We start from the raw sequence: 27,461 nt of genomic DNA on the forward strand, positions 1-27,461 counted from the left end.
ACCCCGCCCGCCACCCTTGTACGTGGGACAGCAGTGCAGCAGGTCCTATTTTAGGCAGGTTTTCCACATTAGAAAGCAAATTGGTGAAGATGACTGTACAGCACACCTCTACTCCTGACACTCTGTTTAACTCCGAGTCAAACACCAAGGCCAAGATTGAGCATGTCAAGGTCACAGCCGGCCTTCCCGGCCTGGGCCCCGCCCATCGTTCCCACACAGCTGGGCAGGAACTCACCGACCTAATGTTACTGGACAGGTAATTCCTCCCCTTGGGGAAAGACTGGCAAAGCCCAGGGCACCTGCCATTTCCAATCTATGTTTTGAAATGGCCAACGGGCCTGTGCCAGGAAGCTCGGGGGGCGGTGTGGAGGCAACCTACACCCAGAGTGAAACTCCGAAATTCACCTACAGCCGCGGCGGAGACACCGCTTTACACCAGAAAGCCTGGCGCCGGCTTCCACCCGAATCACCTCCAAGCCTCCGCTGCAGAAAATGATTGAATTAAAGAGTTGCCGTAATTCGTTCAAGTGAGATAGCAGCCAGCCAGCGGGGAGCGAAGACAGTGCTGCTTGGATCTGCCATCTTCTTGAGTGAGCAAAGAAAGCAATAGAATGCGGTTCAAAGGACAGATGGGACCTCCCTAATTGTCCCCAGATTCCTAGCAGCAGGGGTGGCGACTAAATGGTTTCAATTAAAAGTTACAGGAACAGGGAGAAGCAGGAGTGAGCTATGCCTGTGCTGATAAGCTCCTTCGGGTGAATCTGGGGTGGCTTTGCCCCGATTTCAGACAGACAGCCCAGTGCCCACGACACGTGAGCCACCCTACCACATGGCCGTGACCAGGGGACACCGATCCGCTGGTCCGATACCCTGTCTTGAACGTCCACGTGAGTCTAATGGAGGCAAGGCTGGGCCCAAGCGCGCCACCCTCACCCCGCCCCCCACCGCCCCGCCCTCCACGGACAGCAGGGAGCGGCACAAGCCAACACGGGTAGGGGTCACCCCTCCCCAGAAGGTGCAGAACCGCCTGAGGACGGATCTCCGTGCCACTCTGGGCTCAGCACCAACAGGGTTGGTCAATGTGGCTCGAGCCCAAGGACGACAGGCACGGAGTCAGCATCAACCTGTGCCCGGGGATCACTAGCTGGGGGGTGGGGGGTGTGACCGGGAGGGACCAGGCCTTGCTCCCGCTGCAGGTTAAAGCCCCGTCTTGCCGGGCCTTCACCTCCTCAGCCCTAATAGTCCTTTCTAAGGAAGCTCCTGGAACAGCACACCCAGAGGCAAACCAGGGGAATGGAGAACAGAGAGGGCTCTTCCCCCTAAATACTGTAGGTTTGGTTTTTGTGCCCTTTGTGTGTGTGTGTGTGTGTGTGTGTGTATGTGTGTGTGTGTGTGTGTGTATATATATATATATATATATATATATATATATATATATATATATAGCAAAACCAGATAGTAATACATGTTTACCATGAAAAAAACCTGGGAATAAATAAAATTTGAATATTCCTTAATTACACAGAACACTGTTAGTTAACTTTTTGTTTCTGCAGTTAGTATTTCCTGCTCCATCTTCTTTTCTGAGAACAGGTGCTGAACTCCGTTTAAAAGGAAAGAAAAATGCAAAATAAAACAAAATAACAGGGTGATCACAAAATTCCTGCATGATTTGAGACCCGAGCCTCAGGACTCTAACACCGCGGATCCACAGTCCTTATTTCCCAGCTCAAAACCCACCCAAACCCACAGCCAAAGTAAACAAAGGAAGAACAGCTACTAGTCACCAGAATGCAGATTAAGGCACATGGTTGTTTGCGAAGCTAAGTGTGGAGAGACCTCCACTGGGTCAAGTTATCTAGACCGAGCTCTGCCTGATAAATTCTCATCTAGGATGACTCACACACATTAAGGTTAAAAAAGAAAGAAAAAGAAAGTTACCTCTAACTCGGGTAAGAAATACAGAAGTCTACGTAGCATGAAACATCTCCCGGAGGCTTGTTTAGCGAAATTAACTGGCAGGTTAATAGGGGGGTAATGCCTGATATACAAGAGTGCCCCAATTTCTTCAGAGAAATTAACATTTCAATCCCGTTTTTATCTAGAAGTCATTAAACTGCACCATGAATTATTGGAACTGTAGGAGCGAATTAATGCTATTCATCAGCGGAGTCCAGGCCCTTCCGAGTGCATCCGTAATGGAAAAGCAGCCCCTCACTTCTATCGCTGCTCATTAACGCACACCAGCTTTGCCTCTCAGTATATAAAACTGTCCCCTCTTCCCGTAATTTATATTACCACAAGCCAACTCACATCCTAAACTATTACACGCCTCCAATTAATTTTTGCAGCTTTTGCCGGAACTTTTAGTGATAGTAGTGTGTGAACCTGCTGACTACGGGACTGCGTGGGCCCTGGCATTAATGTTGACCTAACAGCGTGATCTGAGCCATGCTTGCTGGCACCTGGTGGAGGGAACGAGTAAACCAGGTCCACTCGTGGTCCTTTGAAATCCGATGATAAAACCGCCTGGTCTCCAGTTCAACTGCCCCCATGCATCAGCCTGGGGAGGAAGGAGGAAAGGCTGCACAGCCCAATCCCTCCCCTCCACGTCTAACATTCCAGCCAACAGTGAAGACGGGCAACTGTTTGTGTAACAGGCGTCCTCAAACTGCGGCCCGCCGAGGACATTTATCCGGCCCGCCGGGTGCCGCTGCCTGTCCTGCTTAGCAGCTGACTCGTCCCGGGCCCGCAGTGCGCATAGGAATTTGTTCAGTTTTTTTTCTAAACTATAGTCCGGCCCTCCAACGGTCTGAGGGACAGTGAACTGGCCCCCTGTTTAAAAAGTTTGAGGACCCCTGGTCTAAGACCTCCATTCTCTCCCTTGGGAGCTAAGAGAGCGGCTGCACCCACATGAGGATGGGGGTCTGAGAAACCCCTCACCTGGTCCAGCTGCAGGTGCCCCACAGTCACACACGCCGCAAGCAGGGTCTGTACCCCCATGTGTGTATGAGTGTGCATGTGTGAGTGCATGTGTTTGTGTGTGCGCATCTAAGTGTGCTTGAGTGAGCAAGTTCAGTCAGAGACGAGTAGGTCCGGGTGCTGGTAACTCGGAGACAGGCTGTCTGCAACGCTTACCTTTGCCAAGGTGTCTACAGGCCTACAAGGTGTCTACAAAAGGAATGTGAGGCCACAGTAGTGACAGCGCAGCAGCCAATAACCGCGTTCACACAGTGCACACGGAAACCGGCGGAGACCACCTTGGCCATCCATCAGTCCCTGGGGGTACAGACCCTGCTTGTGGCATGTGTGACTGTGGGGCACCTGCAGCCGGACCAGTCCTGGGAACAGGTGTGGGCCTCCCCTCCCCCACCCCGCCCCCAGGTCCAGCCTGGGGGCCTGGCTCCTGCGAAGTCCCAGATGCATATCCTAGTGTGGGCCCACCCGGGCTTGGTCTGTGGGGAATGGCGCTCCAACTGAGAGCCTTTAGCTCATCAGGAAGCCTCTTCCTAGCACGGGTGGGCAAACTTTTTGACTCGAGGGCCACAATGGGTTCTTAAACTGGACCGGAGGGCCGGAACAAAAGCATGGATGGAGTGTCTGTGTGAACTAATATAAATTCAAAGTAAAGGAGCGGAGGGGAGAGCAAGAGAACCCTCCGCTCTTTTGGCTCCGCGGGCCGGATAGAACAGCCGAACGGGCCGGATCCGGTCCGCGGGCCGTAGTTTGCCCATGGCTGTACCTAGAGGCTGTTTGTAAACAAGCTTGGGATCTACCGTGAGAGAGGACAGAACATCCCTCAAGCCAACAGCCAATCAGGTGCCTTCAACATCAAACCTTTTACCACCAACACCCGAACTGTGTGGGGAGCTGGTAATGGAGCAGAGCATTCTGGGTGTGCGGGTCCAACCCAGACCCAGGTTCCAATCCTATTCTGCTCCTGCCAAGTGCCAGGAGAAGTTGATCAGCCTCCCTTGTCCGTTAAACTCGGAATAAACAAGGGTCCTCCCCAAACTTGCAGGACCCCACCACATACAGGGAATGACCAGCACGCTCACAACACTCAGCTCGTGGGGCTTCCACTTCAGGGCAAGTGCTGGACCAGCCTGGGTCCCCCCACACCCCACCCCAAAAAAGCTGCTTTCACCTTTGCCCTCCATGGCCAGGGAAAGCTGGTGTATGACCCCAGCGCTCAGGCTCACCGAAGGGCCCTCGGTCCTGACTCCATCGGAAGCACCGTCACCAGCTGCTGGGAAAAGCTCCTTCTCCAGGAGGCGGCTCGCCGGGCGCAGCCCCTCGTGCTTCACAGGAGAGGACGGTACTGCGGGCCGCACAGGTTTGCATGAAAAATAAGCTCTCGTGGGGCCCAGGCCACCGCCGAGGGAAAGCCAAGGTGCCCGCTCCCAGGAAGTGCAGCATCAACCAGAACGGAGGGCTCTGGGGCTGCCCAGGACCAAGGCCACGGGCTCTGAACCCATCACTCCAGCCAGTCTGATCCAGCCTGGGGAGGGCGGGGGGGCGGGACAAGACTAGGGCCAGCCATCCTGGGTCCCTCCCAGAACCAACTCAATCCCAGCCTACGCCGGCCAGAGGCACCCTCACACCAGAATCCTGGGTGGCCTCAGGCCGGGCCCCCTAGGCACCAGAAAAAGGCCCCCAAATTCCACACTGCCAAACCCTGGTGGGGAGGACAAGGGCTGTGTCGGCAAGGTCACGTAGACCCAGAAAACCTCATCTGCCCGAGAACTGAAGCCATTAGCTGTGTTACTGGCAAGCACAGATGTTGTCTATATCTAAAAATTCCCAAACAGATCAATTAGCATATTATAAAGGATTTACTTCCATTTTCCCTTGACAGATCATAAAAGCCCAACACAAGGCTCAGTCTGAAACTGACAAGTGCATGCGGCGGGAGAGCCCTATTAAATGGAGACAACAGCAAAAGAAAATGGTATTTATAATGATTAGCCACCTAATTAATTCTAAGAGCAAAATGTCAAAAGCTATAAATCCATTCCTTTGGTAACTGAAGCTCGACATCAAACAAGGCACTTCTGCGCGGAGAAGGGAGGCCCTGGCGTCTCCCCACATTTGAGCCCGGCAAGGTGGCCGCTCTCCTGCCTTTCCACTCGGTGTGCGTGGAGAAGCCAGAGGCTGGAGCTCGGGGGCAATGTGTCGCCTGCACACCCCCACCCCCCACAACCCGAAATAGTGGCAATAAATTCTAAAATTAAAGAAGTTTAAACACCACAAACTCGTGCAAATATTAAGAGTTTTAGGACATGTGCGCTCTCCCTCCTGTGACAATCAGCTCAGTTTAAAAGGAGAAATTCTCCGCCTGTCTGGGGGCCTGCGTGTTTCACCTTGGCTGTCTGGGGGAGACACATGGAAGAGACTCCGAGACAGACCAAGGCACCCAACACTGCTCCTCTGAAAGTCTGCACCGTCCTTCCTTGTAAGCTTAGACTCTCCCTTTGGGGGCGGGGCGGACGGGCAGAAGAAGAGCGAGAACAACACGAAACTAAACGGATTTAAGGGATGCGGAGCTGCCCCTCTCCCCATACTTCCCGAATCCCCTCCCAGCCTGCGGATCGGAACCTGCATTTAAAGAGAACGTGTTTAATGGAGAGGAGAGGAGCCGAGGGCACAGAGGCACTGCCTTCAATCTCTGCGGGCACAGCATTACATTTTAAAGGCGATGTGGCTTTCTGAATTTCACCGAACGTATTACATATTCCAAATTGTCTTGTTATTACTACTATTTTGACTGAATTCTCCTCTCTTAATAGGTGTTTCTTTTATGGCCAGGACTGTTAATAAAAGTAATGTGATATTACATCATGCCATCAATTGAATCTTGAGAAAAGATTACGGCGATCCAAGGATCTCATAAGCCCCAGGCTCTGATAATTCCAGCCATTATTCAGTGTGAAATTCAAACAGTCTGAATTCATTACCATTGCTTGTTACAAATCTGCATTTTTCGAATTTGCCATAAAATGCAGGAGTCCAGAGCGGTGACCTGGATCTAACAGGCTTCCATGGGAAGCGGCCGAGCTGGCAGGCTCTCCGGCGCTGCTCTCAGAAAAGCCGCCTGCGCCGGGCCTCTCCATGCTGACCTGGTCACCACCCCAGGGACGGGACTGCACCCGCCTCCACCTCCCGGTCACATGGAATGTCCGCGCAAACTGCAGAGACTGGGAGCCATCGACAGAAGAGGGGGGACCTGCTCCCACAGAAGGAAGCACATCGGTGAACAGGTGTGCAGGTAGCCAGTCACTCGTGGGAGCAGTCCTTCCTGTCACCCCTGCTGAGGCTCGGATCCCCTCCCTCGCACAAAATGAGTGGAACTCGCAGGGAAAAGGCTTCAGGGAACCCCAAACCCTTCCTCCCTGATGAAGAAACATCACTAGCAGGTTGATAGAAAAGGGGGTTTTTGCTTCCCACGTCCAAAGTCCCCGGAGAAAACAGGACAGAGCTGTCTGTTATGAGCGAGGAAGTCTAGAGTCCTAGTCACTTTTCGCCCCCGTGTTCCTGTGACCTGGACGCCAGGCGTCTCACTGACCCCACAACTCGGCGATGGACCGTTACTGCTCACCCCCATTTCACAGGGGGCACCCAAGTCAGTAAGCGCAGAGGGGTTTCGTCTGCCCAAGGTCAATGCCATCCGAGGGGGCCAAGGTCATGCTGCAAGCATTCCTGGCCCTATGTCAGCCCCCCCCCCCCCATCACCAAGGCGACGGCCAAGTCTTTGCCTTCCCCACGCAATCACGAGGAGGACGTGCCAAAGCCGTGGGGCTGCTGGAGGGAGGGAGCGAGCGCTGATGCGGCTCCTAACTGAAGAGCTGGGCTGCTTCCCGGCCAAGTGGAGCGCCGTGTCAATCTGCTGTTTAAACACGCAGGCAGAAGGCTTTCCGGCTTTACACAGGCCTCTGCGGTGCTGCCATTTAAGCCCGTGGGAGATCAGAGTACAAATCAATATGAATCCGCCTTCCGAGAGGAAGTTGCAGCCCTCTGCCGCGGTTTAGAGGTCATTTCAGCTGTAATTAGGAAGCAGCAGCGAGTTTCAATTGAATTATGAAAAGCCTGTACAGTCCTCTCAAAGTTAAGGTTTTTAACCACCGCGGGCCTGGGGCCATCAGTTACGCACGCAGGAAATACCAGCTTCCAAATCTGCAGGGCAGGCAGGGAGGTGGCCACCATGCTGGGCCCATGAAGGAATCTGATACACAGGCCATCTGTCCCTCATCCCCAGGGACCCGGGGTGATGGACGCGGCAGCCAGTTGGGCCTCCTCGCAGTGCTCGTAATCCCAGCTCTGATGCAACCCTCGCCCAGGAGGCTGCCCCAAGCACCACGCCCCGGGAGACAGGAGGGTACAGCTGGGTCCCCAAGGCCCACGGAATTCAAACTCCCAGCCCTGCCTGCAGGCAGGGGAGACAGAGGCACGCCTTTGCTCAGGGCCGGGAAAGCTCAGGATTTATGCTTTATTGTTTCAGAACACGCACACCTCCCCAACAGGTAGTGCAACATGCTGGGTTGCCTTCTGTCTGCAGAAAACACTCCCAGCTAATGTCGCCAGCCCTGCCCTCCAGATGCTGGGATGGGCCCAGCCACGCCAAACCACCCTGGTCCCATTCATTCAAAACAGTGCAGTGGCTTCCGTAATGTGCAGGTCACGTACGTAAAATTACGGAGACCACGAGGGCAATGGACAGGGCTTCTGCCGCAGGGAGTTTGGGGAAGCCACTTTAGGAAGTTCTACGCGAATGGAGCACTGTTCCTTAATCCAAGTTCATTTACAACACCTTCATCTGATTTCACCCCCGGGTCAGAAGCTCAGTGTCGTTCAGGAGACTGGCACCCCGGGTTTCTGTGCTATCAACGAGCAAGGCTCCCACCCTCCTGCGAGGACCCCAATGTGCAAGAGGGGCGATGGACACCTAGCAAAGCCAATCCCAGTAGATTACCGATACTGAGATGCAGATGAGGCCGAGAGCACTTGATCTAGACCCCCCAGGACACAGAACCTGCCCTTGCACAGTGCGGTCCCCACAACATTTCCGCCCCTGAGGCCATGCATTGTGGAAGCAATCCATCTCGTCTGCAGAAGGGGCGGGACGATGGTCACCGTGACCGAGGGGCAGCCATAAAGCTGCACTGCCCAGTCCCAAGCTCCCTCCTGAGAGGGGCAGGCCGCTCGGAGGCTCTGCCTCCTCCTCAGACCAGGGAAACCCACCACCCTGCCCAGCTTCAGCTGAATTTTTCAGGGAGTTGCAGGTTACACGGGGCCAGACCAACAAAGGGTTCCTTTCAGTTAAACAATGTATAGCTGAGCGGAAGAGGGGAGGCGGCCACAGAGAAGGTGTCGAGTTACCGGGCACGGGAACCTGATATCTTTGCCATGTTTTCTGCAAATCTCTTACCTTAAACGGCAGTGCAATCCCGTCCAATAAATCAAGCCCCACTCCCAACAGACCCACGGGATGGAAGCTCACGGGGACATCTGATCCGTCAGCCTGAGAAAGAGCGCAATGGGGGTGCCGAGTGGGAGCCACTGTTCTTAGGACACATTTATGAAGACGTGGAAATTAAACACCGCAATCAGACGCCCAGAACTGCTGTTCATCCTTGTTTGTTTTTTTCTCCCCACACATTTATTTCCTATTGTTCTATCTTTCTGCCGCATATAATGAACCTGAACAGCTTCTGCAGCCCGCCCCGCAGGTTGTTGCTGTTCTTTTAAACAGTATACCGCTGAGAAATTGATTTGTTTGCTGCCGGTGCCTAAGGAAACCGCATCATGAAATATGTATAAATGTCACCGCTCGGCTGCTTCTCAGGATAAGCACAGGAAAACGTGTCCTTTTATTACCTGCTTACGCAGGGGCCCGCTCAGAGCAGATATTCACACGTGTCAGCCATGTGCTCACACAAAACCCGCTGAATTACGCAGCACTTTCTTTTAAAACCTCCTACTTATCCTTAACTGGTACAAGTCTAGGGGAATTATCTTAATTGCTACATGGCAAGAATGCATTCAGCTAACCAAGAAGGCTGTATTTTTAACAGCATGAGGCCAGGTGGGAGTTGCCATTTGCCAAAAATAAATGAGGCAATCAATAAATAAAGCAAATGTGTTCCGTGGGTGTTAGAAGGCAGGTAAGGAAGGAGGAAGCCACGGCCACAGGCGTGGGGACACACGCCCCCCAGGGACAACGGAGTTCTCAGCCTTACTTTAGAAAAGGCACATCGGGATCCAGAAATCAGAGATGAAAATCCTCAGAGCAGCCAGATCCCATCAGCGCCACACGGGTGGTTTCTTAGGCTGTCAAGGGGGTCTTTAGCATCTGTTGCTGAGGAGGCTGCTACTCAAACCCGGGAATGGTGGGTGTCCCTCCGTAAGAACCCAGATGGAAGTATAAACTGAAACCGCCCAGAACTAAGACCATGCTAACAAAAACGCCACTGGTCTAATGCATGCTAGGAGCAGTGACTGCAGTGGTGGTAACACATAAATACTAAACAAAAAGATACACACACACACACACACACACACACACACACACACCCTTTTCCTCTCTCGTTAATCACACCTGATTGGAGACCCAACAGTTTTTACGAGACAGCTAATTTCCTACCCATTCACACTTCCACATCATCAACCTGAAACTTAACAGTGAACAGCAAATAACCATTTCCTGCAACAAGGGCGGTCCTTACCCTGGCAGCCCCCGCCCCCGCCGCACCACCGTTCTCCTTCCCTTTAATTCATGCATGCTCCGAGCCTCAGAAACAATGGCCATCAGTTCTCGGGCATCGGCCTCTGGTTGTCCCCTAACCTGGGTGCAGTGACCTGAGCATCGCAATGAAAACGGGATCCCAGCCAGCACCATAACAATCTTGGAAAAGAGGTGGACCTCACGCCTACCCAGCATCACACCTCGATGGGGTGCTCAGTAACGACCCCCCTCCCACCCACCAGGGGAGAGAAGACCACTGTTCCTCGCAAGCGGGGCCCTCCAGGAGTGCGGTCCAGCAGAGGCCCGCCCTGGCCAGGAAGCCGGGAAGTCCAGGCAGGCTTGCTGACTCCAGACCCCGGATGACAGAGTGGAAATTAAGACCCTCTGTTTGATTCGGAGCCTCCCTGGCTGGTGAATCAGCTGATGAGAACCAGCCGTGGTGAGGGGCGGAGGCGGGGAGCCGACAGAGCAGACAGCAGCCCACCGGGAGGAGGCGGGCTGCGGGCTCGGCCCTGTGTGGTCGGGCCGAGGACACGCTCTGAGAACAGAACAAAGGGACAGGATGGGTGACTCTCTGGTCCTCGCCAGGAGGAAAGGAGGGCTGCGTCAGCTCTTCCCAGGGAGTGGCTCCCACGTGAACTGGGATCTGCAGCTCAGGAATAAAATCCCAAGAACCAAGAAGGCTGCCCTCCGGCTGGGGCCCCTCCCGCGGAGTGTTACACGTTGCAGCTACACTGTTGCAGGACCTGGCTGAAGCTCCCAGCACCTTCCCCTGCAGGTGACAGGGCCTGGCATCTGCCTCTGTTTGTGGTTTTCGTGCGGGCATTCGTGCCTGTGGCTGAGAACAGAGCAGGACGGCAGGGCCCAGTGCAGGCCGAGAGGCCACAGGGAGGACCAGCATGGCTGCCGCACCTCACAGCAGAGCCACCAGGTGTGGGTGTTTGTTTCTGAAGTAAGGCAACACTCTCTGTTTTTCAAGAAAGAAATCTGTGCAGAAACAGGGCCGAGGCCCTAATGCAGCCTTGGGCAAACTACGGCCCGCGGGCCGGATCCGGCTGTTCTATCTGGTTCTCTTGCTCTCCCCTCCGCTCCTTTACTTTGAATTTATATTAGTTCACACAAACACTCCATCCATGCTTTTGTTCCGGCCCTCCGGTCCAGTTTAAGAACCCATGGTGGCCCTCGAGTCAAAAAGTTTGCCCACCCCTGCCCTAATGACTGGGGAGGAGACTCCACTGAGCCTGCCTGCCCGATGAAGCCCCGTTTCAGATGGCCCACAGCCTGGTCCCCATGACAGACCTAGGCAAGGCCCTCCCGCCACCAAGCGCCTTAGCAGCGCCCTGGGGACTTCAGATGGCCTTTCCTCAGGGCCTTGCGAGGCGGGCATGATGGAGATCTGTCAAAATGACAGCGCGGGATCTTCTCTGGGTGCAGGCGGCCGGGCGCTCGGGGGTGTCTCTGCCAAACCACAGCCGCCGCTACCCACCATCATCGCACCGAACAAAGCCAGGGCTCCGACTTCCATTCCCACTCGTTTGTAGACATTTAACAAAAAACACTTATTTTTCCCTGACGCTTTTGTTAAAATTACAAGGTGCCTGGGAGCCGCTATAAATATTAATGCTCAATAACAAACCAGCACAAGACAAACAATGACCCATGTGAACCCATGGGGACCTAACTCAGCTCGCGGAGAAGTGGGCACCAGAGCGCATTTTAACAAGTAACCAGTGCAGGACGGATGGTAGGAGCAGAGCTAAATACAGTCTGTCACCGCTCATTGGTAAGCACAGAGCGAGCCCCTCTGGGGGAGAAAGCCGAAGTGTTTGATTTGGAGTTATTAAAAAAAAAGCCACATTCCAAAATACCAAGTCTAGAATAATAGGTTTACACAAAGCTATTAGACGAGGACATACTCAATGCTACTAAGGCGACAACAATGAAACAGAAGGGCTCCGGCACTCCCGGCCGGCCGGCCTGCTGAGGGCTGCGACTTCTCACGAGCGCTGTGGTTTTCACCGTCCTCCTCCTCGCCCGGGTTTAAAAGGCCTGTCCATTCCAGGACACAGCAGGTGAGCCCCCAGGCTAACACGGCCCTTCCTGGCTGCAACCCCAGATGCCCCGCTGGCGTGGCTACGCACTGACTACAGGCAGGGCTGTGTGTGCGGCCGTCCCAAAAGTGGGGTACACCTTCCTGGCCAGAGTGACGAGCCACAGAGGAGAGGTCCAAGAGTTTACACGTACTTTCTGGGGACCTGAGAGAACGCCCCCGTGAGTACATGCCAGGGTGGTCAGGGGTGCAGGTTAGCCCGCTTGGCAGGGCGCTCGGGGCTCAAGAACCTGATCAGGAGGCGTGTTGCAATTTCGTTCTGACATCGGACACATTTATGCAATGTCAGCGTTCCGAGATCGGGACCTCCACTACATAAGATCCCACAGGGGTTCAATTATTAGGTTGAGTCAAATGAAAATGCTATTACTCAACCACTGTTGATATTTTAAAAGCCCATTTCATCCCTACGCTATAAATGTCCACATTTGTATCCTGAGAGGAAGTAGTTTTCCAACCACGGGGTCTATGGGATGTCCTGAGCACTGCTCTCAAGGCTGGGCTATCCAGACAAGAGCCCCCCCACCCCGCCCGACCCCCAGCAGCAGGTGAGCCTAGGCACCTTCCTGTGAAGAACTCGGGCACGGGGCTCAGCCAGTGCTTGGACTCCATGGGCCCACAGGAGTCCGATGGATTTCTTTCCATCACCCCTGAAAACACCTTCAAACCCAGCACCCCAAAACTGGAACTGAGACCACCACACCCAGACCCACAAAGACCTTGCACAGCAATGTTTCTGTGAGTTCTGGGCCAATCCCAGCCTGCGCGCAGGGCCCACATGAAGGAAACCGGGAGTTTGGGGTTGAGAGGGACCACCGTGACTTACTAATAAATTCTCCCATGCTTCCCCCAAATGCTCCTCGGCACCTCTAGTCTCTCGTCTCCTCTGACGCAGAGGGGCCTGGAGTGGCTCGGGCTCGTCTGCTCTGGTAAGGGGTCCTCAGGGGATGTCGTGCTCCGCTGTGGCCTCTGCCGGAGCAAGACCTCTGGGGCCACCCCTAGGAAAGGCGTCCTGGTGTCTCCATTCCACCTGCACAGGTGGGGATCGCTGCCTCAGTCCAGCTGCTGACTCCACAAGCTCGGCTCCGAGGGCTCGAAGAGGCGAGGGCTGGGGACCATGCGGTGCATCGGCGTTCCCAGCTGACCCGCCTCCACGGAGTGAGGAATGGAGGGAGATGCGGGGACAGTGAGGTGCCTGAGGTTCAGCTCAGCTGCCCCCCGGCACGCCCAGCTCTGAGGGACACCAAGGCCACAGCGGTGAACTTGACCTTTCCTTAAAATGGGGACTCCATCCTATTTACACTCTGGGGAACAAGTGTAAGGGTTTGACAGAAAGGACACTGAGGAAATGTGCTCACGTGCTCTTTCTTCTTGCTTTACAATGATGTCAACTCAAGGAGAAACGTTTTGTAAAGCAGGACAAAACGCAATCACTTCCGAGAGCTGCCACTTGCAGTAGATCCAGGTTTTGTGAGAAATGGCTGAAGGCGTGTTGAAACTAAAGCCAGGCCCCCAGCCCTGCCCCGGGGGGTGGAGGGGGACGGAACTCCAGCGCTTCTTTCTCAGCCACAGCCCAGCCCAGCAAGCGCAGACAGAGCGGATCGCCGCCCCCGCCCACGCGCGCCCCCGCCCACGCGCGCCCCCGCCCACGCGCGTCCCCGCCCACGCGCGTCCCCGCCGGCTGCCAGGACTCAGCCAGCCAGCGCGTGCTCAAGCCACCCAGAGGCTGGCCATGGAAGTGTAAGCTCACTTGCGCCCCAAGGAAGCGCACCTACCACTGTGCGACCACTGGAGGGGGAAGAGGCCAGCTCCCTAACTCATCTTTATTCTTTGTAATTAACGTGTCAGGAAGTCCCAACACGACTCCCATTCTGACCCAAGTTCCTAGCGGCAGCATTCCCGGTGACTTATCTTTATAGCAGCAGCAGCAATCATTTCACACGGAACTATATTGCTTCAGTTAATTACATGTATTTTGCTTCTGATAAATGAAAATACCAGATGCAATTAATTGAACGGCAATCAATATGGCCCTGTATTGGACATCCCAATGAAACTCCCAGAGGCTGCCGGAGATCCATAGGCATCCACTAATTGAAAACACATTCCGAAGAGGGTTCTAGAAAGCCTGAACTTTTACCTGCAGGCCCTTTACAGTAACTCACCAAAATAAATCTGTCCACGAACTCTACGGTTCACACGATGGGCTCTGTCTCTTTAAGGGACTCCAGCTTCACTGGTTCACAACCATTTACGGTGATGAAACCCTGAAAGCAAAAGGAACTGGGTCAGTGGAACTGAAGCCGCGGTGTTTTTGCTGTTTACATCCAGCCATCCTTTAATTGCCTTTTCCCAGTGCCTTCGACTCTGGCTTCCAGAGGTTATTAAATGGTTTCATTAAAAATACTATTTGTCTTGCTTTAGTCACAGCGCAGATCACATTAAACAGTGGAGCAGCAGAACAAATGAACCTTTCCATCTCGCCTGACACGGAGCCCCGTGTGCAAAACCAGCAGCGGACGTGTCATCGCCGTGAAAACACACTACGTCTCCCAGTAGCCAGCAAAGGCTGCACACAATCAATACCGCCGAGCAAGAAGTATCACCAACGGGGGAGGAATGTGGAGTTACACACGGCAGTTCACCGGCCCAGTTCCATTAGCATAAATGCTGACAACTGTTAATCCACTGGAACTCTGATTAACGGTTGCAGTTGTCCATTAATAGAAGGCATTTTAACTTACTACTAAAATTGATTACTCAGTTAAGAATTCAATCCTAATGTTCAATAGAATTGCACTTTCTTGGCAAATGCAGTATGAAAAGAGGTGATGCATTAAAGAGAACTCGCATTTATTTCCCGATACATGGGATGAAGAGCAAAAGCATGGGCCCTTCCGCATCATCTGAACCACTTCCTGTCCACACAGGGCGGCGGGGCCAGGGGGAGGGACTCATGCCGTGGCAGCCAGGAAAGGCAAACACCTGGGCAGCGGGTGCGGCCGCGCGTCTTTTCTGTGGCTTTCCCATGAACACTGAATTTCAACGTGTGAGTTGCCACGCAGGATGTCTGTGTTGGGAGGAAGCCTTTCCCGAGTCCCTCGAGAGCGCTGGTGTGGACGGGGGAAATGAATGGCTGTGGCCCGCGCTGGCCATTGCCAACCCCACCTTATAATTGATCAGGGTCCCTATGACTGATGAATATTTTAAAAATGTATGACATTACTATAACCAACTTCTTAACCACATTCTACCTTTCAAACCATTCGAATCTCAGGAAACTGGAGTTTATTATAGTTTCTCCTCTTTTAAACAGTTGGGATCCATTCCGTGCCGTATCCTGCCGGATTATGGAGCAAATCAGAGAGGAGCGCCTGGATTTCCCAGGCCCCCGACTCCCCATCTTCGAAAGCCAGAGTCCCGTGTCATGTTAACGTACGGAGGCAGACACTCCGGCGGACCTGCCAGGTCCTCCTTCATAGGACAGGAGGGCGGTGGCGGGAGCGGTTCTGAAGACCTGCTCAAGTTCAAGAAGGAATTTGCTCCCCCCGCCCCGCCCCACACCACCTTAAACATTCAATTTTCTAGTCAAGGAAATGGGGGGGGGGGGGGGGCTGAGACACCCTAGCCTCTTAGTGCCAGGGAGGGAGGGACTCGCATAGGCTCTCAGTAGTCCCAAGCCTCTGACATAACAGTTTTATGTTCAATAAGCATCTACTATGGCCAAGGATCCACATTTGTGAGGTGGTGAGAGCTTGCCCAGAAAACTCCTATGCACCCTTCAAAACCCATCCTAGATCTTCTGTAATACCTTCCTTGTTGAATGCCAGACTGCTGTCTACAGGCTAAATAAATGCCCCGATCCCATTTTATTTATATCTGGAACATAGTAAGAAACCAAATATTTAACTAACTGCATAATGGAACTTATGTTCCCTGACAGGTAGGGCTTATCCTACTGGGCCACAGGCTTCCTTTCCCTCCTATTTCGCATGCTTTCCGCAGTAGACATGAACATGTTCATGGATACATACATTATGTAATCAACGAATTTTCAAATATGTAAGGGTATTCTATAAATACGTGTATTTCCTGATATACTTGGAATATTACTTCATACATACATGAAGTAAAACTTAGTAGTGTCTGTAACATTACTTGTTATTTTTAGACAAAGGTCCGAAGACAAATGAACACGTTCCCATCCACCTGATCTTAGCGGGGGGAACGGTCCTGCTCTGAGGCTTCCAGTGAAATTAACCCGGACAGGGGACTCCTGCCTGTGTGGAGGGCTTCACAGAGGAGGTGGCGTTCCATGGAATTTCAAGACAGAACTCCCAAAGCGGCAGACAGACCGCTGAGGGCAGACAGACCGCTGAGGGCGGACAGACCGCTGAGGGCGGACAGACCGCTGGGCGCGGACAGACCGCTGGGCGCGGACAGACCGCTGAGGGCGGACAGACCGCTGGGCGCGGACAGACCGCTGGGGCAGACAGACGGCTGAGGGCAGACAGACGGCTGAGGGCAGACAGCTGACTGAGTGGATGGGGAGCATTAAAGGGCTTGGGAGATGGTCAGACTAGTTAAAGGGGTGCCCACCGCTACCTGAAGGTCGAAAGAAGTCCTTAAAAGACAGGAGGTACGGAAAGGCAGGAAGTTTACAGATGCCTGATGACAGCGCAGAGTGGAGTGGTCCCCGTGGGTTCGCCAGGGGAGATCTTCTGGGCAGGATCTCTCCGAGGCCCCCCAGGGGTGCGCAAACACAGAGATGACTCAGCTGACTAAGATCGGCACCAGGCCTCAGCCAGGGCCTCGGCTGACCTTGTGGCAGCACAAGCCTGTCGCCAGGGATGGTGCCTCCACGCCCTCCACGTAATTTATGCACCTGCCCAGCCTGGGATTATGAACTCACTCCCAGCCAGGGGTCCTCAAACTTTTTAAACAGGGGGCCAGTTCACTGTCCCTCAGCCCGTGGGAGGGCCGGACTATAGTTTAAAAAAAAAACGATGAACAAATTCCTATGCGCACTGCGGGCCGGGACGCATCGGCTGCTAAGCAGGACCGGCAGCGGCACCCGGCGGGCCGGATAAATGTCCTCGGCGGGCCGCATGTGGCCCGCGGGCCGTAGTTTAGAGGACGTCTGGCTAGCCCCCTGGGCACGAAGCACGTGGAGCTCTGGTTTGGATGTCATATGACAAAACTGAGGGAACAGCGTCTGAGGAGCGGACCACCCCTGCACGGTGACAGCATTCACACGGTGAGACTTAGGTTCTTACACCGCCTGCAGCCACGTTATCCCTTCCGGGATGCCCCTCCACTTACTCAGCGCAACAAAAACCAAATCCCATTCGTTAGCTTTGAAACAATCACCCTTCATTCAGGGGGAAAAACAGCCCCCCCGAAAGCTAATTCTTCCCACACCCCACAGCCCACTGGCACTGGGAGCTGAAGGTCAAATCCACACGTCACTATTCGCCCCCGCCCCCCCCTCAAGTTCTGACTTCAGTAAACGTGCCCTCCAGGAAGAAACCGCGCATACTCGGTCTTTGTAGAGAGAACGTTTATGGAAATTCTGTAATATTAATTATGTTCAGCTGGCTTTAAGTTTTAAAAATGCGAAAAGACCCAGCAGCCAAGATTTTAGAACTCTGCTCTTAAAATACAAGGACAGCGCGTGGAAAACTTTAAGGGACGTCTTGGGACTCAGCCACTTTTTAAAAAACAAACAGGACTATTTTCTGTGCTGTCCCAGATGCAGCCCGTCCATCTGCCGTTCCGTTCCCGGCTCCGCCTCTCAGCCGCCCCCGGTTCTACCTCTGCGCCCCGCGCAGCCGGCGGATGGGGACGGGCAGGGGTGGCGAGCGCGGTGCCATCCACTGGGCCTCAGGCTGCCGGAGAAATAAACAGGGCAGGAGGATGCCAGCCCGGGGGGAGGGAGCCTTGGACACGACTGGAAAAGTAAACACAGCAGGGAATCAATAAATGGTGCGGCTGGTCAGGCCAACACAAGCCAAGTTTTGAAAGAAAGAAGAAGAGAGGCTGAGGCTCCATGCGCAGCAACCCCCACACAACAACGTCACTCTGTGAGCGCAAGCTGTGTTCCCACAGCCCGGCTGCCCGGCTGGCTGCGGCCGAGGGCAGCTGGTCTGAGCAGCCTGACCCTCGGCTCCCAGAAGCCTGGCGGTGCCCCCACGTGTCCGCAGGAAAGTCAGCCGAGCCATGAAGCCGCCTTGTTAACTCTGAAGAGGCCAGAGGAGTGAGAGGAGTCCTCGCCGGGGGACCGGGGCCCCCTCAACATCAATCCGGCTCGGAGGACAGCCTGACCGCTGGGCCCCGCACACAGACAGGCCGGCCGCACGATGGAGAGATAGGTGTCAACTCCCATCACAAGCCAGACACTGTCCGTGTCGCAGCAACTGTCTTTCCAGGTTCCGAATGGTAATTAAACAGGAAAACCACCAGCTGAGGCATGCGTGCCTCTGTGAAATGGTCCAGAACCTTCCAGAAGGGGTGGAAGGAGAGGAGGATGCTGAGAACACAGCCCCACCAACCAACAGGGTGTCTGGGAAGAGTGCCCTGCCCAGAGACGAGGGCATGGAGGAGGCAGAGGTATTCTCTAAGTGCCTTGCTGCCAGGTACCCCATCAACACCCCATTTGATCAGGGGCACAGGGGTAGCTCGGCAGTGACCCAAAACCTAGGTGCTGACAATCGGTAACAAACCCCACTGGTGACAGAGCAGATTCTGTCCCTGACCCCACCCTACCCCTAGGGAGAAGTGGGAGGTGCGGTCAATATTTACATAAAAACAAGAAACATCTAAGAAGCCAAATAAAAAGAAAATGGTTGAATAACTCTCCTCCTGCTAATAAAGCGGGGATACAGAGGAACCCTTTCTCCCAAGCTCTGCTTCTCCACACATTTCGGTCCAGGGGCCCCCCACCACCCAGACCAACACAGCTGGGAGTTAGGAGGCTCTCGGCCGGTCTCCCGTCCAGCTGAGTCAACGCGGCACCACGACTCCTCCGAAACCACCCACGGACGCTCGCCGAGACGTGGGCCACGCTGCGTGGAGGCCACAGATGCCCAAGCCTGACACCAACCAGGAAGGGCTGTTTGGCACCTCTCAGGCCTCCAGAGTGGGTTTTCTCGCCGCCGGAGGAAGAAGGAACCAAGTAGTGACACAGGAAGCAACTGGAGTGCGTCTCACAGGGAACTGTCCTGAGTGGAAAAAGGCCGTCCCTCAAGGCTCCACACCATTGCATTCCACTTACGTAACAGTCTTAACAAAGACGGGAAACAGATTAGTGGTTGTCAGGCTTAGGGACTGGGACGCCAACTCTGGAACTTTCTCTGAACAAGCTGGGTCTTGGAAGGAGGCCAGCTCTGTAAACAACCATGTGTTCGGCCACCTGACGTGGGTGTGGCTGCAAGCAGACAACAGGGGGCCCCTGGGGTGCTGGGACTCTTCTGCTTCTTGGCCACAGGGGTGCTTGCGGGATCCACAACCTGCCCCCCTACAATTGCACGGAAGTAAAAGCATGGAAGTGTATACATGTAACACTGGAGTCTGAGTATGTGTGGATTGAATCAGTCCATTTCCTGGTCGTGTTGCTATCATTTTGCAAATTGTTACCCTGGGGAGCCTAGGTAAAGGGTATCACTTCCCTTACAACCACATGCGTTTCTTCCATCGCTTCAAAGTAACAACTTTAGTTACAAAGTAACAGGTAGGCTGGACCCTTTGGGGTTGGTTTGTTTGGCTGGTGTTGACAATAAACAGGATGATCCCTTCTCCGTGGACTAGTGCTGAGGGCCCTGCTGACTCAGGGCGGCCCGGAGCCCGTCCCTCCTGGCCACAGGCACATTGCCCAGCTCCTGAACCCTGACCTTCGCCGCACTTGGCAAAGGCGCCGGCTACGTCAGTTCTTTCCTGGGAAAGGGCACAACTGACTGGTTTCTCCTCCCGGCTGCCAGGTCCGAAGCTCCCAGGGCCACATCCCATAGGGCCCCTTCCCTCCCAGCAGCCCTGGGGCACAGAACACCAGGCCCGGGGCTGGTCCTCGCTGGGCGAGTGGGCACCCTGGCAGCGGACTCCAGGGCTCCCTGACCCTGCCTGGCTAAATCGAAACCACAGGCAGCAGGCTGAGCAGGCCAAGACTGGCCCCGGGCTGACGCACACGGCTCTCCGCTGGCTGGCCGCCTTCCAACACCCAGCTCCCTCAGAGAAGATTCTGGAGTGTCTTGGCAGACCACCAGAGTCAGGCGACCCACAGCGGCGGTGCTGCTTGTCCAGCTGCCTGGGGACCTTGCCGGTGCCCTCGAACCCCACATCAGCATTTGTGACAAAACTCAGCCACACTGTATCAACCCAAAGCTCTGTCCCGGCTCTGCGCCTGTCCTCACGGAGCCCCTGCGGCCGCCCTTGCACGGAGAGCTGTTGGCACGTCACCTCAGCAGAGCCTCTCCCTAACTCCCCGCTGAGTCCAAGGGGCCGAAAGAAGGGAATTACAGCAGCATCTGTGCCGCTTCTGCCTTTACTGTCCTCAGGGTCACACTCCTCAGTTCACTCGACAGGACCTTATCCTGGATGTCTCCCAGTGACAGTCACGAAGGGGCCTCCCCCTCCCCAAATGTGCCATTAAGTGCGTGTGCAGGCGAAAACATATTTCAATAATAATACTTTCCCCCCAGATTCTATACACCCTTACGCGGCCGCTTACTCAAAAAGCCGAACCGCATTCAAATCACCAGCACTGCCCAGCCTCAAGGCTGCCCAACAAATCACCAGGGGCTCTCCCCCGGGAATGAAAACTACATTCTAATGAATTAAATATATAACTTGATTAAACATGTTTATGTCTCCGCAATGACATTTAAAATAGAAGTAATCATTTTCTTTCTTAAAAGAAAAACTCTTTCAAACATAATTCGAAGCTGTCAAGCTATCTCCTGCTGCAGATCGCGTAAATGTCACATACCTTCAAAGGGGGTGGCAGTTCCCTTTTAAACAAGCAGCTCCACACGGTGCGCCTGCATCCAGCGCATTAAAATACGCCGCTGGCATTTATCCTGATTAAGTACAGCCCTCGCCCCTTCTCCAGGGGCTCTGCTTGGGGGCGCGGCACCCAGCCCATCTCTCCATGCAGCCGGAGACAGTGCCACTGCGGCGGGCTGGCTGCGACCAGCAGGGCCCCGCACCAAGTCACACCCCTAATGCCTTAAGGGGCGAAGGTATCCCCTGTGACTCCTTGTTCCCCTCCCAGACGTCCTGCTGAACTCTGTGTAACCCAGTTCCGCGCAGCATCGCGGCCCGACTGCAAGACCGTGTTATTCAGATGCAAGAAGAACTCAGAACTCATTCTCCCAAGTCGATGACCTACATCCTCGATTGCTTATTCTCCAACTCGGTAGCAAACACGTGCTATATTTAAACACAGAGCAGATCTATCTTCCCTCTGAAACACTTCAATACAGATAAGCCTTATATTCCGGCCTTCCTCTTCCTTTCAGCACAAGGAACGCAAGCCTTGTCAACACCAGCGGCCGGGAGCCCCGGAGAGAACAGTGTGCTCCGTGTCTCCATGATGTTAGGAACTAGATCCGAGCATCGTTTGTGTAAAAGGCCAACATGAGCAGCATCCCCACTGGGACACGATTCCTGCCTCCCCGGCCCCAGGCGAACAGCAAGTGCTCCGCGCACCAGGCCCAGCGTCTGCAAACGCTCCCTGACGGCCGAGCCCCGGACGGACACCCACATCACCCTGGAAACAGCAGAGCTGACAGCAAAAGGCAGAGACCCCGCGGGGTCTGTCCTGGCTTTTCCGGGGGGACGTGGCCCAGCAGCAGCTGCAGGAACCCAGCCTGACATTTGTCACCAGCCCTCAATGGCCAGAGACCTCTCTATCCCAGGCTGTCACAGCTTCCCAGTGAATCACTCCTCTTGGTGAGCAACTCAGGACACACTGTCTCTGCAGCTCAGAGCTGGTCCACTTAGGGCGTCTCTGTTCACAGCCAACTCTCCTGATGTTCGCAGCTGCTGGACTCGCGTTCTTGATCACCTCTAGCCCTTCCCCAAGCTCACCCCCTTACAGAGCCCTACAGTGCTGAGTCCTCAGATGACTTTCGAGAAAGAGGCGGGATAAAATGGAATCCACATTAGTAGCCCTATTAACCACATCCCCCAAGGCCTAGGGGACTCGGAGGAGCTGAGGCCCGGCCAGCGAAACCAGCATATCCCGGCTGCGGGGCTGCAGGCTGGCCCCGCCCACAGGCAGCTGACCTGCAGGTAGCCAGCCACCTACGACACAGGCTGAGCCAGCACCTCGCACTGAAACAAACTAGAAATGCACGTGTGACTACCCCATGGTGATCAGGTGAGTCAAACCCAGCTTCTGTGAGCCGTGAACACAGAAGGGTGGGCACAGATGGGAAAAGAGCCAGGAGCCAAGACTGCAATCCTCATGCCATTGGGGAGAGAGGCGGGGGTGGGGGGTGGGGTGGGGGGTGAGGCACGGCCAGGAAAAACCGATCCTCCCGCTGGATGTCCCGGGGAAGGCGGAGAAGCAGGCCTGTCTACATAAGGAGGCCATGGCTGCTTTCTCCAGAGCGGTGCCGCCCCCCACAGGGCAAACGGGGCAGACTCAGCATCTCCCTGTGGGCGCAGGACCCGCTCACTCGCCCTCCACCTCTCAAGCAGAAAGCCAACCTTCTGCTGGATGGTTTAAAATAACAGCTCGGTTTTCACGATGGGTAGTGGTGTAAAGTTTTATAGCTGCTTTATAAAACTAAACATACACCTAATTCTACAACTCAGCAATTCCACGTCTAGGAATTTATCCAAGAGAACTGAAAACATATGTCCATAAAAAGTCATGTACAAGAATGGGCCACAGTAGCTTTATTCAGAAAAGCCAAGGGTTAGACACAGCCCGTGTCCGTCCACAGGTGAGTGAACACTGGGGTAACCAGAACCCCCGTGGAATACGACGCATCGAGTGAAAAGGAACAAGCAATTGATCCAGGCTGCAACCTTCAACTCCCACAAAAACATGTTCAATTTAATTTTTAAAAACAGCGCTTTTGCAGAAAGGTATGGATGGTGTAATATATATCTATGTAATACTGCATATACACATAGGCCTGTTTGTGTAGCTATGTGTGCATATATGTACTTTATAGATTACATTCTGCAACAGGCACACGTCATCATGCTGGGTAAAATAAAACGTGGTTGTCTAACGTGATCATGCGGTAGGAGTGGGTGCCGCCTGCAAAGGGGCCATGAGGGGACTTTCTGGAGTTGGCGCATGTTCCAAATCTTTTACAAACCATTTTTAAAGGTATTGTAACTGATGTTAGAGAGAGGGAGGCAGAGGGAGAGAAACATCAATGTGAAGGCGGATCATCGATCGGCTGCCTTCGGCACGCCTCCAACCGGGACTGGGCCTGGAACCCGGGCATGTGCCTTGACCAGGAACCGAGCTGGTGACCTTTTCGGTGCCCAGATGATACCCATCCGTGCCAAGGCTGTTCTACGTCTTGATAGAGAGTTGGGGTACACAGGTGTGCGCATCTGCCAACACACGTCGATCAGTATGCTTAGGATCTATGCGTTATTTTACCTCGTGTTCCCACTCCCACCCCCGGAACACCTGCCCCGAACCCTCGATCAAAAACAAAAGGAACGCACCACTGACCAGTCACCTCCGGGTGATGAGATCCTCGCTGAAGGGATGGAGTGGAGCAGAGTGAGGCCAACAATGCAGCAGAGAAGCGCTGCCAAGGAGACAGACGGATGGACGCAGAGATGGACAGAGAAGAGCGTTCGGTGTCAGAACCTGGGGCTGCGTGCTGTGTGCTCGCTGTAGAGTCACACCCATTCGGGGACCCTTCTGCGCGGGTCAATCCAGAATCCCGTCTCTGGAACGAGGACCAGAGACACACCCGCCAGGCAGGGGTCACTTCCCCACTACGAGCTGAAGCGCCCTGACACCCAAGGTGGGCTCCCTCTTTCCGTGAACAGACCTGGGAACTCGAGGAGGCCCGGGCGGTCCCTGCACGGGGAAGGGTCACCGTGGGAACAAAATCCGGGAGCCCCACCTGCACCGGCCTGTTTCCGACCCCCCCTCCAAGCATCTTCAGAGCCTTCTGGCCACAACAGCTCCCGAAGAGCAGACAGAGGCCCCCGGCGCACTGCACACCCTCCCCTGAATCCCGGGGCTGGCGTCACCTGCCGCCGTCCACGAAGTCAGACTCTCCGCCTGAAGCGACCTCAGCAGCTCATTTTGTTTGGAAGCAGCAGAGGCGCCCGGGTTTCTCTGAACGTAAGAATCCAAGGTCATCTGACCACTGAACCAGACCTGAACTCCGATGCCAACACCTAGAAACGCATCGATTCAACTCCTGCTGCCTCACAGCTGTGGCGCCGAAGTGGAAGTCTGGTCACCACCGGACTTTCCCTGGTCAACTCAGAAAGCTGAGCCACTGCCCTTGTCCTGGGGAACGTCCAACTCGAAAACGTTCAAGTTTGCAAAAACGCTTCCGTGTCCATCAGGCCTAAGATACCATGAAAGCTCGGGTCCAGAATTACTGTGTAAGCCACTAAGAAACAAAGACAAATCAATACTGTCAGATGGCCTGCTACTGAGGTTATGACACAACTCAATCCGAGATGCTACAATGATGAAAACCAGTGAAACAGTGGTGCTTTGTTGAAGTTTTCCAACAGCAACAGAAGTCGCCATGTCATAGATAGGGAACTGCAGCCCGGGGCTGGGTGACTTGCCAGGGGCCACCCAGCTGGTGAAGGGCAGTGTTGGGGGGGGGGGGGGTTTCCGGGCAGCTGACTCAGCACCCGGATCTGGGTCAAGGTCCCGGCCCATCCACAATCTCTCAGAGACCGAGCCTCGCTCCAATGCCATTCATACAGGTTCTGCTTCAGATGGCAAGTCAAGCACCATGACTATCATATTCTTATACACTCACTCCGATAAAAAAAAGTCACGGAAATATGGATTTTCATCTGCATAACACTTCACCAACAAATTCCACAACATTCAAGTGAGAACAGATGATGCACTAAAATATCAAAAACAAGAATCGGGTTTGGTAAACAGTGGAGCGCTATTTTCACATCACCCTAATGGATTTAGTCTCAATAAACACAAACCAGCAAACACTGACAATTTTAATGGTGTGGTGCAAAACGCTATTTTGAGTGACAGCCCCAGAAAACAATCTTTTTTAGTGAGGGACAGACACCACAGAGAGAGAAATCAGAATGGGTGCCTTAGCTCTCAGGGTTCAGCGGTCCCTGGATCTGAGCTTGGCCCTGAGCCTCCTCCCATATAAAGCTCCCTGCACGGTGATGAACAGCAAGGAGGGCAGGCCTGGAGCCCTGGATCTTGTCAAACTGCCCCCCACACTCTGCCCCCAGGTGTCTGGTGTGCAGGATGTGGGTCGGCACCCACAAAACATGACACACAAACCCCTGGCCCAATTCTTGCCCAGGGCAGCCTCCTGCCACTGTATCATCTCCGTACGGATGAAGCGTCCAGTGCAGCCTCTGGAGGCATCTGGGGCTGGGGTGGGAGTCAAGTCCACGCGGCCCAGACTCCTCCAGACCTGCTCACCTGCCCACCCCTCCTCCACTGGGTCCCACCCCGTCATCTCTCTGACAGTGACACCCAAGTTAAACCTCAGCCGAGACTTACTCCCACTTTGTTAAGCTCAAGTGTGCAAGGCCCAGGAGGCAGAGAAATCCAGGGACAGCCTAGAGCAGTGGTCGGCAAACTGCGGCTCGCGAGACGTTGTTTGCTGCTCTGTTGACTAATGAGTTTGCCGACCACTGTCATATACTACCCTTTACCTCTTTGCACACAATATGCCACAATTGCCTAATCCTCACAGCTTCCAACGACACGGTAACATTTAGTCTAGTCCAGTGGTCGGCAAACTCATTAGTCAACAGAGCGGCAAACCACGGCTCGTGAGCCGCAGTTTGCCGACCACTGGCCTAGAGAGACGCAGGCAGACCATCTCTTCCACGGAGTCTGCGCCATCGCTCCCTCTGAACACAGGTGGTTGTTTGGCAGCTGTCATCTGAGCACAGCTGTAAACTGTAGTCATTACAGAAGACTGGGCTGGTCGTTCGAATCCAATGAACCAATTCAGTTACTCAGGCCCCAAAGCCTCCGAACTTCCTACAACACCAGCGCGCCCACCCCTCCAGCCTGTGCGCTCCTCGGCAGGAGGAAGTGCCCGCTCTGTACCGAGCTCCCCGGAGCCAGCCTGTGCGGAGCAGCGGGTGAGGAACTCGATGCCCTGCGTGTCTGCAGACACTCCCTCACTTCCTGGCTGGGGCCCCAAGACCGGAGCTTTCCTTTGCATGGGCAATACAGCGGTTCCAGAAACAAGACACACACAGGCATTTCTGACTTCACCTGTGTGTTAAGCCAGAAACAGAGACTACAGGTCAGAAGGGACAAATACAAGCTTCCAGAAGCCACATCCTGGAGCCCCGTCCTGTTCCACGTGCTGGGCACGCAGAGACCACGGCAGACCCCAATGAGCAAACGCTTCACCCCATTACCTGTTTCCATCCCAACAGCCACTGTCAGGGACTTGCTATCGCTCCCACGTCACGGGCGGGGAGACGGAGCTCAGCCCCACGCCAGAGTCCACAGCAGCAAAAGCAGAAATCCCAACTGAGTCCAAGTCAGTGCACCCAGTGGGAGCCCCTCAGCGGAGGCCGTGGGCAGGGGGACTCGGCGGAATGAGACGGAGCTTCAGAGGATGGACCCTCTGCTTCCTGCCACCCAACCCCCTTCACCTCGGGCGGGGGGTGGGGGGTGGTCACGGCCTGGTTCTAGCTCTGAGCTCAGGGCCGACCAGGTAACTCCAGACAGGGCTGGGGGGTCTGCTGGGCTCAGGATCCCACTGGTCCCATCACTGCCGGAGGCTCCTCAATGAGGGAGGACCCGCCAAGCCCCCAGGGGAGGAGAAAGATCCAAACGGACTGGGCTGGAAACTGCCACCCGCCGCCGCAGAGCAAGGAGAACCTTCCGATGAATGAAGGCAAAGCACCCAGACCCCCAGGTGCCCCTCTCCAGGTGTTCAAGGCAGGAATTCGCCAACCAGACCTCCAGCCTGAACCTCGTGCTCTCCCCCTCGTTCCCTCCCAACCCGGCCTCTGAGTTGGCACCACCCCCCTCCCTTCCCGCAGCAGCAGCAGCTGAGGCCGCTCAGCCAGCCTGCTGGTTAGACCCTGCCCCCTGCCCCCCCACACTGACTGTCCCCGTGGGGTCATCCCAACACCCGGTCACCCAGGATCTCATTTGTGGTTTGAGAGTCTCAAACGCCTCCCCATTAGTAACTACACAGCAGCTGAGGCCGCGCGGCACCGCTGCAGGGCGTCTTCCCTGGCCCAGGGGCCACACGCTTCCCACGTGCTCACTTCCTCTTACCAGGGCACCCACACCCCTGGCCGCCCCTCCCCCAGAGCCTCCACAACAGCCCAGCGACCCACAAGCAAGATTCCTGGAAAGGCCCAGGATTTCCTCCACCCCCTCTTCAGCACCCAGTGCCCCCCCCCCCCCTCCGCCGCTTC

General features: G+C 54.7%; 1 protein-coding gene across 11 annotated transcripts in view; it reads right to left on the reverse strand.

The window, feature by feature from the left end:
- Positions 1 to 27,461, reverse strand: part of CTBP2 (C-terminal binding protein 2) — a 104,813-nt gene that overhangs the window by 54,082 nt on the left and 23,270 nt on the right. For 5 of the 11 annotated variants that reach the window (XM_080688032.1, XM_080688037.1, XM_080688031.1 and 2 more), the window contains one exon: positions 14,018 to 14,119. The exons of 2 other annotated variants lie outside the window; for them this stretch is intronic. The gene's annotated coding sequence lies outside the window, so the exon portion shown is untranslated. Of the gene's footprint in view, positions 1 to 14,017; positions 14,120 to 18,954; positions 19,146 to 20,832; positions 21,199 to 27,461 lie in introns of those variants that run through there. 4 more of the 11 variants (XM_080688033.1, XM_080688038.1, XM_080688028.1 and 1 more) reach the window with 4 other exon arrangements.

Source organism: Plecotus auritus, assembly GCF_963455305.1.
Source record: "Plecotus auritus genome assembly, chromosome: 9".
Lineage (NCBI taxonomy): Eukaryota > Metazoa > Chordata > Mammalia > Chiroptera > Vespertilionidae > Plecotus > Plecotus auritus.